At 39.4% G+C, this 13825-nt stretch overlaps 1 pseudogene; it reads left to right on the top strand.

The window, feature by feature from the left end:
• The first annotated feature begins 12059 nt into the window (after positions 1 to 12059).
• On the top strand, positions 12060 to 12828 carry LOC149630007 (uncharacterized; annotated as a pseudogene).
• Positions 12829 to 13825: the final 997 nt, after the last annotated feature.

Below are 13825 nucleotides of genomic sequence, written 5' to 3'. Positions count from 1 at the left end.
TAGAATAGAATTTATAATACGTTTGCAAGTGAAGAGGAATCTCTGGGCTTTCTAAAGCCAAGGGAAGACGGAATTTTAAAATTCGACGAAGTACGAGTATCTGGAAAAGTGTGCTGGAATAGCAAAAACCATTAATTAATAGCGTAGTATTCACGAATATGCTTATTTAGACTTCCTTTATAAGGAGGTGTCTGACGAGAAAAAAATTCTAAAGCAAATTACATGTTACAATTTCTATGGCGCGATTTGACCTCCAACTAAGATGTCATTGGACCATATTTTTCTCTAGCCAATACCGCGGACACTCAAATACCCTTCAACTGATTATTTAAAGTTATTAAAGCGTTTGAATTTCCGGGTTTCAACATTTCTGGTCTTGTATGTAATGGAGCAAGTGCAAACCTTGCGCTGATAAAATTAACAGTTGGCTTAGAAGGGCAATTTAGCTACTCAGAAACTGAAAACTGAAGAAATTGATATATGCCGTAAAACTTTAAAAAGAATTACTATTCCAGTGCATTTAGAGCTTTTGTCTGATATGAGAAAGAAAATTAGGTGTCTAAAGCGCCTCCATTCCACAAATTACGAGTCGGAAAAGAATGGGTAACAGGGTAAGCGCACCGCGAAAGCGCGCATTTTTGCCCATTCAATCGGTTCGAAAGAGGGCGCTCTCTGATTGGTCATCAGTCCTTTTTTTTATTGTCCACCAACGTACACTAGTGCTTAACCGTGAGGCCTTGAGCACCAGGAAGAAGTGAGCGTGAGACCCTACGCGGCCCAACACTGACGGGGGCCGCTAGGTCGTACGTGTGTAAACAGGGAAGGAAATGAGGTTTACTTGGGAGGTGACGGAAGGTGGAATTGGGGTAAGTCACCTCCGGCGGACACGGGACAGTCGCACCTATAGGGTAGAATCGCCGACGTTTGTCGTTTTCCCTCAAACTTTGCCGCCCAGGAGCTTGGCTTACAGGAGTGTGCCACACTCCCGGCCGTCGTCAGTTCTTGTTTAAAATTTTTGAAAATCGACCAAATTCGGCGTCTTTTTTATTTATTAAAAGTTTCACAGCTATTTCCTAATTTTTTTATTATGCAAACAAGTATTATTTTTAGTTAAAGAATTGATAAAAATCACTTGATTTTCCTCTTCACCCTCCCTTTAAGAGAGCAGTGTCCAAGGCTGCGTTCAGCAGAGCCCACCAAGCAAGACAGCGGATTTTGGAAAACGTTTACCGGTGAGCTCTGTCGTAATAGCTTTGCTGAACGCTTTTCTCCGGTCATCGTTGTTTTAAAAATGAAGTGTAAGCGAATGTTTTACGTATGCCAGGATAATTATTTTAGGATTATTGATAATAAATAGCATCGAGATGAATAATAAAGGAATGTAAAAGTTTAATGTTCGTTTCAAAAAATACGTCTTTCTACATTGCGATCCAGAACGAGAGAGAGCGATCAACCCGTTCCTCACGCGTGAAAAGCCCCAAAATCAAAAGGGGGAAGGAAACGAGGGGCGTAAAGGCCCCTCAAAAGATGGAACGCGTATCGCCATCTACACTCAGGAAATAGCGCTAACACTCGGCCGTCCTGTTATTTAAAACCCCGGTTTAAATGGAAAACAAAAAAACGACCATTAGGTCAAATATTACACAGAATCGTAAATTAAAAATTACAAAAATTTCAACGTCAAACTTTAAAGTACGTTAATTCCTTTTTTTTAACTTAATGTACGTTATCATCTAAATATCTAGGCGTCTTCCTCTTCCTTCCGCTGTGACGAGGGGCAACAGAATCATTACCACCATCATCAGGGAAACTTTGCTCTTCGTCGATCTCGCCGTCTTCTTCCGCAGGTGGATCTTCGACAGGGTCCACCCCAGGATCATCCTCATCCTCATCGGAATTAGTTTCCTTTTCGTCATTATCAATAATTAAAAACCTCTTGGTTTTCCGCCGGAGCCGTATTGCGATAAAACCGTTGGTTACGTTGGTTTTCTGGCAGGTCTCTACCAGATACCTGTCATAACTTAACTTTTGGGACACGACGTACGGTCCCTTGTACTTGGCCGCCGTCTTCAGCGAAGACCGGTGGCTTGCTGGGGTCGTTCAACCACGACGAGGTCGCCTGGTTCGTAAGTGGGGGCCTTCGATCGGCGAGCGTTATATTTACGCCTCTGGTTATCCTGATCAACGCGAACGGCTTTGATGGCGGCTTCGCGACGCTTTAGTACATTGTCGTCGAAAGCCTCCTGAACAGCATCCTCGAGAACATTGCCAGTCGGGTTTCGAGAGGAGAAGTTAAGCAGAAGAGCAAATGGGGTCTGCCCGATGGCCTTACTATACGTATTGTTTATACCCAATTTAAGCTGATGAACTCGCGCGTCCCAGTCCTTATCTTCCTCTCGGCAGCACATACTAGCAATGGCGGGAGTTAGGAGTCGGTTGAGGCGCTCTACTTGGCCGTTTCCGTGCGGCATGGCGGTTGCGTTGACAACGTGGACGATCTTTGCGCTCTTGCACAAACTTTCAAAGGCTCTACCAGTGTAGGCCGTCCCTTGGTCCGTAATAACTCGCGGGGGCGCGCCGAAAAGTCCGATTAACTCTTCAAGAAAGCGCTTTGTTGGAATTATACCGCAATTCCGCACTGGTCGTAATATCACGAACTTGGTAAAGGCGTCAATTGCGACAAGCAAGTAAGCATTGCCTCGAGTACTCTTTACAAAGGGACCCAAGTGGTCAAGGTGCACGGTATGGAATGGGGTGCCTACTTTGTCGATGGAATGTAACATTCCTGGTCTTTTCGCTGCTGGCCGCTTGTGGAATAAACATTCCACACACGACGAAATGTAACGTCTTACATAACGTTTTAGACGAGGAAACCAAAATTTCTCCCGTATCTTGGCGCACGTCTTGTCCACTCCGAAATGACCGATGTCATCGTGGTAATTGCGAACAACGCGCCAACTGGCGCTATCAGGCACAACCCAGAGAAGCGTAAAATACATAATAAGCACGAGATTTTCTGCATTGTTTGCAAAAAAACCATTAGGGTTGCAAAGAAAGGATTTCAAGCAATAATCCAACTCGCGGGTGGCGCTAAACATTTAGAAGAATGCAGATCCAAGTTGTCTTTGAAACAATTACGCTTAGAATCTACTTCTAGCCAAAATGAAGCAAGTGAATCATATCCTAGTTCATCTCAAAATCAAGGCACCTTAAAATTATTAACTAACGCCGAGCTCATACGGGGCTTAAAAGTGGTTGCCAGCAACTTCACCTTTCCATCTTGAGACGGGTTAGCTAATACTTTCAAGGCCATGTTCCCTGATTCAATTCCTGATGGATTTTCATTAAGTCGATGCAAGATACAGTACCTTATTACAGACACTTTGGGGCCATATTTTATGAATGAACTGATTATTGATTTGGAAGGCGCTTGGTACACCTTATGCTATGATGAAACAACAAATAGTGCTGGCCTCAAAAAGCTTCAGACGATAATGGTCTGAATGCAGAAACAAAGTTGTTTCTCAACATTTGGAAACATTTTTCATCGAAAAAGCTACAGGTGAAGACCTCTGTGGGAAGCTCTTGCTTTGGATAACGGTAGCATTACATTAAGAAATATTCTTATGCTAAGCTCTGATGGACCTAACGTCAACAAAAAAAGAGCGTTTGATGACGGAAAAAGTTGCTCTTACAAGGACCAAAAAACTACTAAACATAGGTACTTGTAACATTCATGTAGTTCACAATGCCTTTCTGAAAGGTTTAAACGAGTTGGGTGACAACGCATCAGATCTAAATTACGCAGTTCATCACTTTTTTGACGGTTGGCCATCAAGATGCGAAGCGTATAAAAAAATTCAAGGAGGTCGCAAGAAAATTGCTACTTATTTTAAAATGCCTACAATGAAAGCCGAAGTGATGTTTATTTCTAGCGCAAAAATATTCACCCAATTTACTGCAACATTTCAAAGAGACGAGCCATTAGTTCACGTAATACGCAGTCAACTAAATATGTAACTTAATTTACTAGTAAAAGAGTCTGAAAAGTAAGTTCTTTTGACAAATTTGAAGCCATTTCTGCTAAGAAATTAAAGAAGAGAATTATTTGCCATTGAAAGAGATAGTTTGAGGTGAACATGTTGTTGAAGAACTAAAGAAAAAATCTACTCAAAAGGAACAAATTTGCAAGAGAAAATTATGTAAAATCGTGTCAACATATTCTTCGAAAGACGCCAGTTTCAGCGAAAATTTTTCTAAAATACTTTCGTTGTTCTCAAGGGGGAAAAATTGAAAGTGATAAAAGTTGCAATTTTCAATCGCTAGAGTATTTTCCCTAGAAGTCAAGACCGACGAGTTAGTAGGTGAATGGAAGCTGCTAATAATCGACTAGAAAACGATGCCAAAATCTTCTGACCAAGGTGAAGAACGAATTGACATATATTGGAGAAATTTTCTGTCACCAAGCAATGAAATGGGCTATATCAAATACCCAAATATTTCGCTGTTCGTCAAGGCGGCTTTCACTTTCCCACGGAAATGGAGTTGTTGAAAGAGTATTTTCAAAATCTGGCAAAGTTATTACCGAGGAAAGAGCTAGTATGGGTGAAAGAACCTTTAAAGCCATTTTAATCATTAAATACGCGTTTAGGGCTCCCAGCGCTTAATGCACAAAAAATAATAGGTATTATAGGTCTAAAAAGTCAAAATTATAGGATATTTATAGGTCCATAAATGATCACTTAATAGGATATCTATAGGTTCAAACGTATTTTACGTTAGTTTTTTGCGTTTAAAATTTAGAATTATAGGAGTTTCACAGGAAGTGAATTATATATTCAAGAGTAGACTAGAACTTTTAAACACTTCTTAATTAAAATTTTAACTGAGTGACAATAGGACCATAGGTATCATCAAGGGTTTGAGCATCGATAATTTCCTGTGTGGACAAGGTGTCGAAAACGCCATCTCCCACCCCCAGAGGTATTTGTGGACGTACAACACATAAACGGTGATCGGCCGCCGGAGATTCGGAGGTAGAAGGGACGTCAGGTAAAACAGGAGAGTGAGATGGTACCACAGGCTCAGAGGTCACGTAAAGGGGGTCAACAGGAAACCGTGATAAGGCATCAGCAACGACATTGGTGGTCCCTTTCTTATATTGAATGTCCATATCGAACTCTTGCAGAATCAAGGCACATCGAGCAGGTCGACCCTGAGGATTTTTTATGCGTTGTAAATACTGCAAGGCATTATGGTCAGTAAAAACCGTAAAACTATGCCCCTCTAGAAGATGACGGAAATGTTTCACAGCCTCTACAATTGCCAAACATTCCCGTTCACTGGTGGTATAATTCCGCTGGGCCGGTGTGAGAGAACGACTAAAATAAGCAACCGGAACCTCAGCACCGCCAACACTTGGGCCAACATAGCACCAATACCAGTGTCAGACGCATCAGTCGTAAGCGTATACGGCAAATCCTCTCTTGACGTGGCCAATGGAAGAGAGTTGAAAAGAGCACTCTTCAAAGAGTCAAAAGCAGCTTGATGAACAGACGACCATTGCCATCGAACATGCTTGCGTTTGAGCTGATAAAGGGGATAGGCCAAGGTAGCGAAATTAGGGATAAACCGCTGATGCCAACCAATAAACCCGAGAAAACGCTCTAATTGTTTAAGATTTGTGGGCATAGGGTAGCGTTCAACCGCGGACAGTTTGGAAGGGTCAACCTTAACCCCATAGGGCCCAAGAATATGTCCCAAAACCTTGGTCTCAGGCATAGCAAATGCGCATTTGTCCAAACGAAGTGTCAGACCCGCGTCGGCTAAACACTGGAAAATATAGTCCAGAGCGCGGAGATGGTCAAGCCAGTGCTCATGGCCAGCGACAATATCGTCAAAATATACAACAGTGCCATAAAGACGTCGGTCTTTTAAAACCTCTTGCATCATACGTTGAAAAGTGGCCGGACTATTCACATGTCCAAAAGGCATACGCAAAAACTCATAATTGCCATAATGTGTAGTAAAACATGTTTTGGGAATTGATCTAGCTTCCATCGGTACTTGCCAAAACCCGGATAGTAAATCTAAGTAAATATAATGGGGTTGGCCCAAGACATCTAACAAATCGTCGATCCGTGGGATCGGGAAAGGGTCCCTAATGGTAATCGCATTAAGACGACGTAAATCTATACAAAAACGACTAATGGAAGTGACGGGTTCAGACTCGTCAACACCATGAAGTGAGTCCTTTTTGGGAATAACGACAACGGGGGAAGCCCAAGGGCTCTGAGATCGACGTATGATACCCATATTAAGCATGTCGTCCACGTGGCGCTCAATCAACCGTTGCTTAAGGGGAGAGACACGATAAGGCTTACAAGCAATGTGGCACTGAGTTCCGGTATTAATTGTATGAAAAGCAAGATCTGTTAACCCAATACGCTTCTCAAAAACACTTGGGTACTTGGAAAGCAACTTACGAAGATCTGCCTTCTTGTCATCATGGAGATTAGCTCGGTGTACAGCAGCCTCAATCATTTCATCACATCATTGGGCAGTTGTGCTTCAGGATCCATAACGGGGTTTAACCAGAAAATCTCCAAAGGAGACCGGGTACCAAGGATGATAGAACCTTTACCGAAATCTAAGTGAGCTTTATGAGTGACTAAAAAATCACGACCTAATATAACGTGATCAGCCAATTCTAAAATAAGATGAAACACATTAGTATACATTTTCCCTTTAATCCTAATTATTATGCGTCTTGTATCTATAATTGAGACGGAAGATCCATCCGCCAGCTGAACAGAGGACGGTGTATCACATGGAGACCAATCCGGAAATAAAAGGGACCAAAATCGTTCGGGCAAATATGATAAATCTGACCCCGAATCAACTAAACATTGAACATGCATATTATTGGGTAAAGTAACGTTATAGTAATCCTAGCCTCCCTACGGGGTAAGGCGTTCAACAAATTAAGAGTTAAGACAGTCAAACGGGAATGGTGTGAAACATTGGGACCAGGTCGAAAACGCCTGGACCCATAAATTAGTTTTTTGAGGTCTGGCAAGATCGAAGACGTCTATTAGGACAAAATCGGGCTATGTGGCCTTCTTCTTCACATTCATAACAAGTGATAGGACGATTGTAACGAGTTTGGTTGGCCCTAAAAGACCGCCAACCACGACTAGAGTTGGGTGAAGCAGACGGGTCTCTCCAAGTAACCGACTTCGAAGAATGAGAGGTGGAAGTAGACCTACCAGGTGACCTGAGTAAAGGGCCTGAACTACCAGAAGTCTCTGGTGCTGAAGGTTGTTGTTGCGAGCGCCTGTCAAAAATCTTACGAGCACAAGATAACTCATCCCTTAGATCATCCAAGGTTCTTCATGAACGAAAACTTATTTGTGCCGCCCAGTCAAGGGGTAACCCTTCAAATACTAATTCAATAATTTCCTTATCGGGCAATGGTGTTGTTAACTGGGAATTCAATTGGTTCAAGGCTAAGATAAAATCCTCTGGATCCTCCCCTGGTTTTTGAGCCCGCAAACGTAATTGCCTAATTAGCCCTCTTTCAAAATCCGTAGTAAAAAATTTACTCAAAAATGCCTGGCGAAATTCGGGATAACTTTCAAACTTCATGGCTAATGAATCCCACCAAACCTCAGCATGATCCCTAAGAATCAATGGCAACACACGGAGTAAATCATCAGGCATCAACTTTTCAGATGCCCGGAAACGCTCAAGAGAAATACCTTGGGGTTGTCATCCCTAGACCCCGAAAAAATAAAAGGTGGCGTGGGGATGTGCCTATGAGCCTGTTGAGATGCTTGCATGGTAGCCATCAACGCAATATTTTAGCTAACGTATCCCAAGGGCCCGATTACTCAGTAACAGGGAGCGAGTTAATCTCATTGTCAAGTGACATGGCCGACCGTAAAGGATAATTCAGAGTAACAAATGCACCTGCTTTTAACTGTGTTGCAAGGGACGAACAATAATTGTCGAAAGAGCGAAGAGAATCTAAGCTAGAAGCCTGGCTAGAATGTTTGCAAGGGGACTGGGCAAAAAAATCCCTAACAGTAGATATGTTCGACATACAATAACTGAGCTAAGCCTTTGTTAATTTAGATACACCAGCACTAATACCTGGTATCAAGTATCAAGTTCACACTGAAAAAATAATCTAAAATAATTCAACAAACTAACAATAAAATATTTTAAATATTCTAACAATAAAAATAACTCAAAGAAACTAAAAACACACTAGAAAACAACGAAACTTACTATAGGGTTTTCACTTCTGAAACGAATTGTAACAGGATTAGGCCTAACCACCAGTTGATATACACCGCTATGTTAGTAGACTTATTAGTAACGACTCACTCTCGGTATTTCTAGTAAACTGTCAGGGGTTCGGTTCATATCCTGTCGTCTGCTGCCTATCAATACCGTGACTAAGTATCTACCCACCGCCGACCTCACTTGATTACAAGTAAACACTCTCCTGGATCCCAGCGGATCCCAGGCTTTTATAGCCACCGCTCTATACTGTCTTGGTCATGTGTTTAGCAAACGACAGGTTACTCCTACATCAACCTCTCTTCGTTCGTAATCTTTGTAAAAATCTGAATATTATTTCTGAAAAAGCACATTTTCTCATAATATAAGTTCAAGTGAAAAACTCGACAATCCAATAAAATAAACAGACGATTTAAACAAAAAACAAGAAAAACAGCAAATTATTTTAATAGTAGCAAAGGCAACCGGGGTTAACCCGAGGCCATTTTAAAGAATGGTGCCAAATCGAATCCCAATAAAGCGAAACAGTATGCTAAATATAAGTGAAATCAGTTGAAACACGAGGAGGTTATTTCACAAAGGAATTCCTTTTTTTTTCATTTTTCAAGGCCGCGGATTGAAAAATGTTTCCAACTGTGTGCCTACTACTTAAGAGTAAAGGCCTGTCCAGACTGACACATTTTGCGAGTTCGCATCTTCGCTTTGCTTGTTTGCAAGATCGCGCTACTGTCCACATTGGGTTTTCGCTACTTTGCGTCCTCACCTCGCGAACATACAAATTTCTTGAGACAAGGCCAAGAATTTCGCGCCTTCGCGAGAAAAGCACCAATCACAGACGAGAAGAAGGCTGGGGCGATTAGTTCCGATTTTCTCTTTGGACAACGTCGCCATCGACAGGCAGATGGCGCAATGATTGCTCAAACTTTATTGGCTCTCAGAATGGGAAAAGCAAAATTTTTGCGTGTATCAGGACAGAAGTGCAAATGTTTTTCGTGATCTGTTGCGAAGATGCGAATAGACGATGGCGCGAACACGCGAGCGCGAGTTCAATGTGGACAAAGCTTTACGTCGCTGTAAATACAATTTTGGCTGGACTTTGATTATTAGGCAGTCTCAACCTTTACTTATCTACATGTCAAAGTCCTGACATATCTAAAATATCTTCTTGGTCGAAAAAAGTCCAGATGAATTAACCGATTTCACTAACATTTCGTACACTGATTCCATATATCTTAAAGACGGCCTTATTGCGGGTATAAAGTTAAAAAAAATATCTCCTTTTTGAAATAACGTCTGCTCTTTTCAACAGTCTTCACTATTATTTAGTACACTGGTTCCCTATATCCTACGGTTTTCGGGATCTATATGTAATATGACGCGTGACTCTCATGCTCCCAAGATTCCTGACAATAAGTATCTAAGTTTAATTGCCCTCCTGGAAAAGAAATGTCTATAACCTCACTTCCAGTGTCGTTACATTTATTGAAGTCTCTTGGGCGTACCTATTTAATGAGTAACTTTAAAAATCAACGGTGACAATTGAGATTTGAAAATGAAATTTCTAAATACTTGTATTTGAAGTATCGATTATTTCCCATAAATTCAAATTCAGTTTGCGCCATTTTTGCCGTCCAATTAAATCCTAACACGAATTTGAAGATTGAAGACAAAAGTAGCAAGCCTCGTCTTGAAGACATAATTATTTATAAGAAAACTTTGTACTTGCCTTTGAGTACAGAGTTTGGGTAATGCCTCGATAACACCACCCTAAACTGCTCTTCTTGTTGTCAAAAACACACTCGCTTCTGCGATTTGAACTGTTGCTTATGTAACAGAAATGAAAATGATGAATATTTAGAAGATATATCATGAAGCTTGAAGTGATATAAATGATTATTTATTTTCGATAATTTCTTTTTTTCGACGCCTCAGAGGATCTGGTCAATATTATTTCTAATCTAATAAACCAATATTTGAAAAGTTGGATAGTATGAATTGAACGAAAACTAATAAGATTTACTACGGTAATAATTTCTACTGTTGTTTATCATGGGAAAAACATTACGGTTGGCTGGTTTTCCAATTAGACGACTATTGTCGTTCGATTGTTTTGTGGAAAGTATTGTAGGTCAGGTTTCAAGGTCTATTCAGACTACACTAAATAATCTTACGATCACGTCGGTGAATTATTTTACTGTTTTTATTAGTAATTAGAATGTAAACGATTCGCTTGTTTAGTTTGAAAATTTTCAGTTTCGTAGGGCAATGCAGTGCTTTGAAATTAGTGACTTAATCCTTTTTATCAATTTTCCAAAAGAACGGACCATGTTTAATATTTTAAAATTTAGTCTTTGGTATTGACAATTTAATCTTTGGACTTAAATCAATTAATTTTATAGATGTAACTTCACTTAAGTGAAAACATTATCATTTTTTAATTAAACATTTAATTGGATTCTCTATGGCCGCCCTATAATATTTGTTTAAATGAACGATAATGTTTCGGATTTGAAAATTCGTGTTTTATTTGTGTCCACCAAATTCAAATACAGTTTGTGCTAAATTTTTCATGTTCTAACGTGAAACTATAAATGTGATTTTGCCGAACTACGCAAATTGTTCTATCAACAGGTTTCTTGAAATACTCCGTTCCATAAATGGGGGTAGGAAAACCGTAACAGTTGACAAAGACTAAGCATATTTATCTTACGTGGACAAGCAACAGTTCACTATTTTGAAAATGCGTAGATTGGCAACACTGTAAATTGCACCGCGTTTATCCTCTATCGGCTTTGCGGCTAGGGCCTTCTCCATTCTCCTTCGGGTTTCGGCTAGTCGGCTAAATATTTTTTGAATTAAAGTCGTTGAAAATAATGCCTAAGTGCGTCTCTTTTTGGAAGGGTGGAAATACATGTTGTATTCCAACCTGTAAAAACAACACGAGGAACAACAAGGGTATTTCGTTTCATATATTTCCGAGGGAAGAATATGTTCACGAAGAATGGATCCGAAGAATCCGCTTCTTTATGAGCCAAATTTCTGCTAGGCCTCAGTCTCTTTGGTATCCATATAAGAACAATGTTGTTTGTGGCGCGCATTTTCGCAAAGATGGTAAAAAAAGGAAAGAAGATCTTTACCCTATCTACATGGGCAAATTTATATTTCCAAATGATGCAACTAAACCCCCTAACATTCTCGAGGAGGGTCAACTTCCAGAAGCCGCAGCTTTCGAAACTGTATAATTCACCCGTGAAAATACTAATAGACATAATAAAACATTTGATGCCAAAGAAATTACACAAATGCCGAAAGATTTTATAGGTAATGAGGCTCACTAATTATTAAAAGAACTACAAAGGTAAAATTATAAACCCATTCATTACTAGATCACAGCTATTGTCAAACACAAGTCAGTGAAATTTTATCATTGAGAGAAAATGAAGCCAAGCTGAAATTGCAAATTTCCGTTCTTCAATCAAAAATGGCTACAATTTTTGAGGAAAACGCCAAATTAAAGGAGAAGCTGCGTTTAGCAGAAGAAAAATCGTAAAAACCACTTAACAAAGGCGTTTAATTTCCAAAATATCAGCATGGATGACAAGAAATTAGAATTTTATACGGGCTTTAGATCTAAACAGGACTTCTTAGAGCTTTACGAGTATATAAAACCTGATTTACCTACTTTAAATGTTTACGTAAATTCAAACCAGAATATCAGGAAAACGCCTAGAAATGAGTCTTCCCCAGGTAGACCCATGGCTCTAGATTTTAAAAACCAATTATTCTTAGTTTTGTGCCGATTGAAGGTTGGAATGTTAGAAGAGGATTTAGCTTATCGCTTTCACATTAGTGTTTCAACGGTTAGTAATATTTGGATTACTTGGGTTGACCTCTTATATCGTAGGCTTCCACGAATGGCGATATGGCCATCAAGGAGAATCATTGACAAATATATGCCAGAACCATTTCGTGTCCTTTATTCAAGTACTCGAATTATCATCGATTGTACAGAACTGTTTATAGAAGTCCCCCATGATTACAACACCCAGAGTGACACTTATTCTACCTATAAAAGCCACAACACCGCTAAAGGTTTGATCGGAATAACCCCAAATGGTTTTGTGAGTTTTGTATCCAACCTTTCTCCTGGACGCATGTCTGATAAAGAAATCACCAATAGTAGTGGATTATATAAAAAACTGGAACCTGGAGATTCAGTTATGGCTGACCGAGGGTTCTTAATTTCCGAAGACTTGGAAAAAATTGGTGCAACGTTAAATATACCACCATTTTTAAAGGACAGAACGCAGCTTACTGAAGCTGAAGTTAAAAAAAACAAGAGATATCGCTAATTTAAGAATACATGTTGAAAGGGTCATTAGGGAGGTGAAAACAAACAGAATTATTAAGTACGTATTCCCAAACTCCATGCATGAAGAACTGAATAAAGTTTGGAAAATATGTGCCTATTTGGTTAATTTTAAAAAGGAACCCTTATTAAATAGGGAATCTAGTACATAAAAAATCACTGACATTACTCTATAAAAATATTACCGATTAAATTGAGCATAAGAAATGTACCAATTAAATATATTGCACTTTATTAAGTAAATAATACTGAAACTAAAAATGATTAAAATAAAAATCACACAGTTTAGGAACCATTGTTTGATTAAACATATCACTTTTAAAGTATATCCTTTGGCAAAAAGAATCATTTCCAGTGACTAGAAAGAAATCACACCACTTGTATCCAGTCACACCCATTTGACCTTGAACCTGAAAATAATAATTGTGGTTTTCTTTCAAATGAATCTCGCCATTGTTTTCGTTTTTTAAGCATGGTGCTAGTTTCTTATCGATAGCCTGAGAAATGGTATAACCTTCCTTTTTCGCTTTGGAGAGGGTTTTTATTTCAAATAATCCAAATTCTTCCTTATGTTGGTCGTAACAAATTTGGTCAGGAGAAGCGCCAATTATGGGCAAGGATGGATTAACAAAAAATCCCACTTTGAAACAAATTACAGTTCCAGCTTTATATATTTTGTACATTTCTATTGCATTTGCTTCATTTCGAATTCCTTCTTGGACAAAAGCATTTCCACTTAGGTCAGCCCCTCTTTTAATAGTCTCTATGTATTTTAGAGTAACATCTTTTTTTCTTTTTACTACATCTCCAAATTTGGAGGCAGTAATTCTTTTCATTCTTTCACTTTTCCATAACTGTGAGTTGGATTGATTTCTCGTTAAAAGTTCAAGATTTTTGGCTTGTATTAGGGTAACCACACAATATGAGGGGAACGCCTTATCTGTTTTGTACTTTGGTATGTTTTCAAATGGTATTTCTGGTTTAGGGACATTTGTAGGAACTTCTTGTAAAATCTCCTCGGGTTCATTTTCATCCTCACTTACTTCTTCGGGTACTGGACGATGGTCATTTTCAAATAAAATTTCTTGCCACATAACTTTTGTGCCTTTTCCAATGTTATCAGCCACGCGTTTTATTCTATTTTGCAAA

The sequence above is a fragment of the Phalangium opilio genome, unplaced genomic scaffold (assembly GCF_054372755.1).
Source record: "Phalangium opilio isolate 3A_F unplaced genomic scaffold, DU_Popi_V2 ptg000104l_1, whole genome shotgun sequence".
Taxonomy (NCBI): Eukaryota; Metazoa; Arthropoda; class Arachnida; order Opiliones; family Phalangiidae; genus Phalangium; species Phalangium opilio.
Note: the sequence above shows the minus strand (reverse complement) of the source record. Positions and strands in the feature narration are given on the sequence as shown.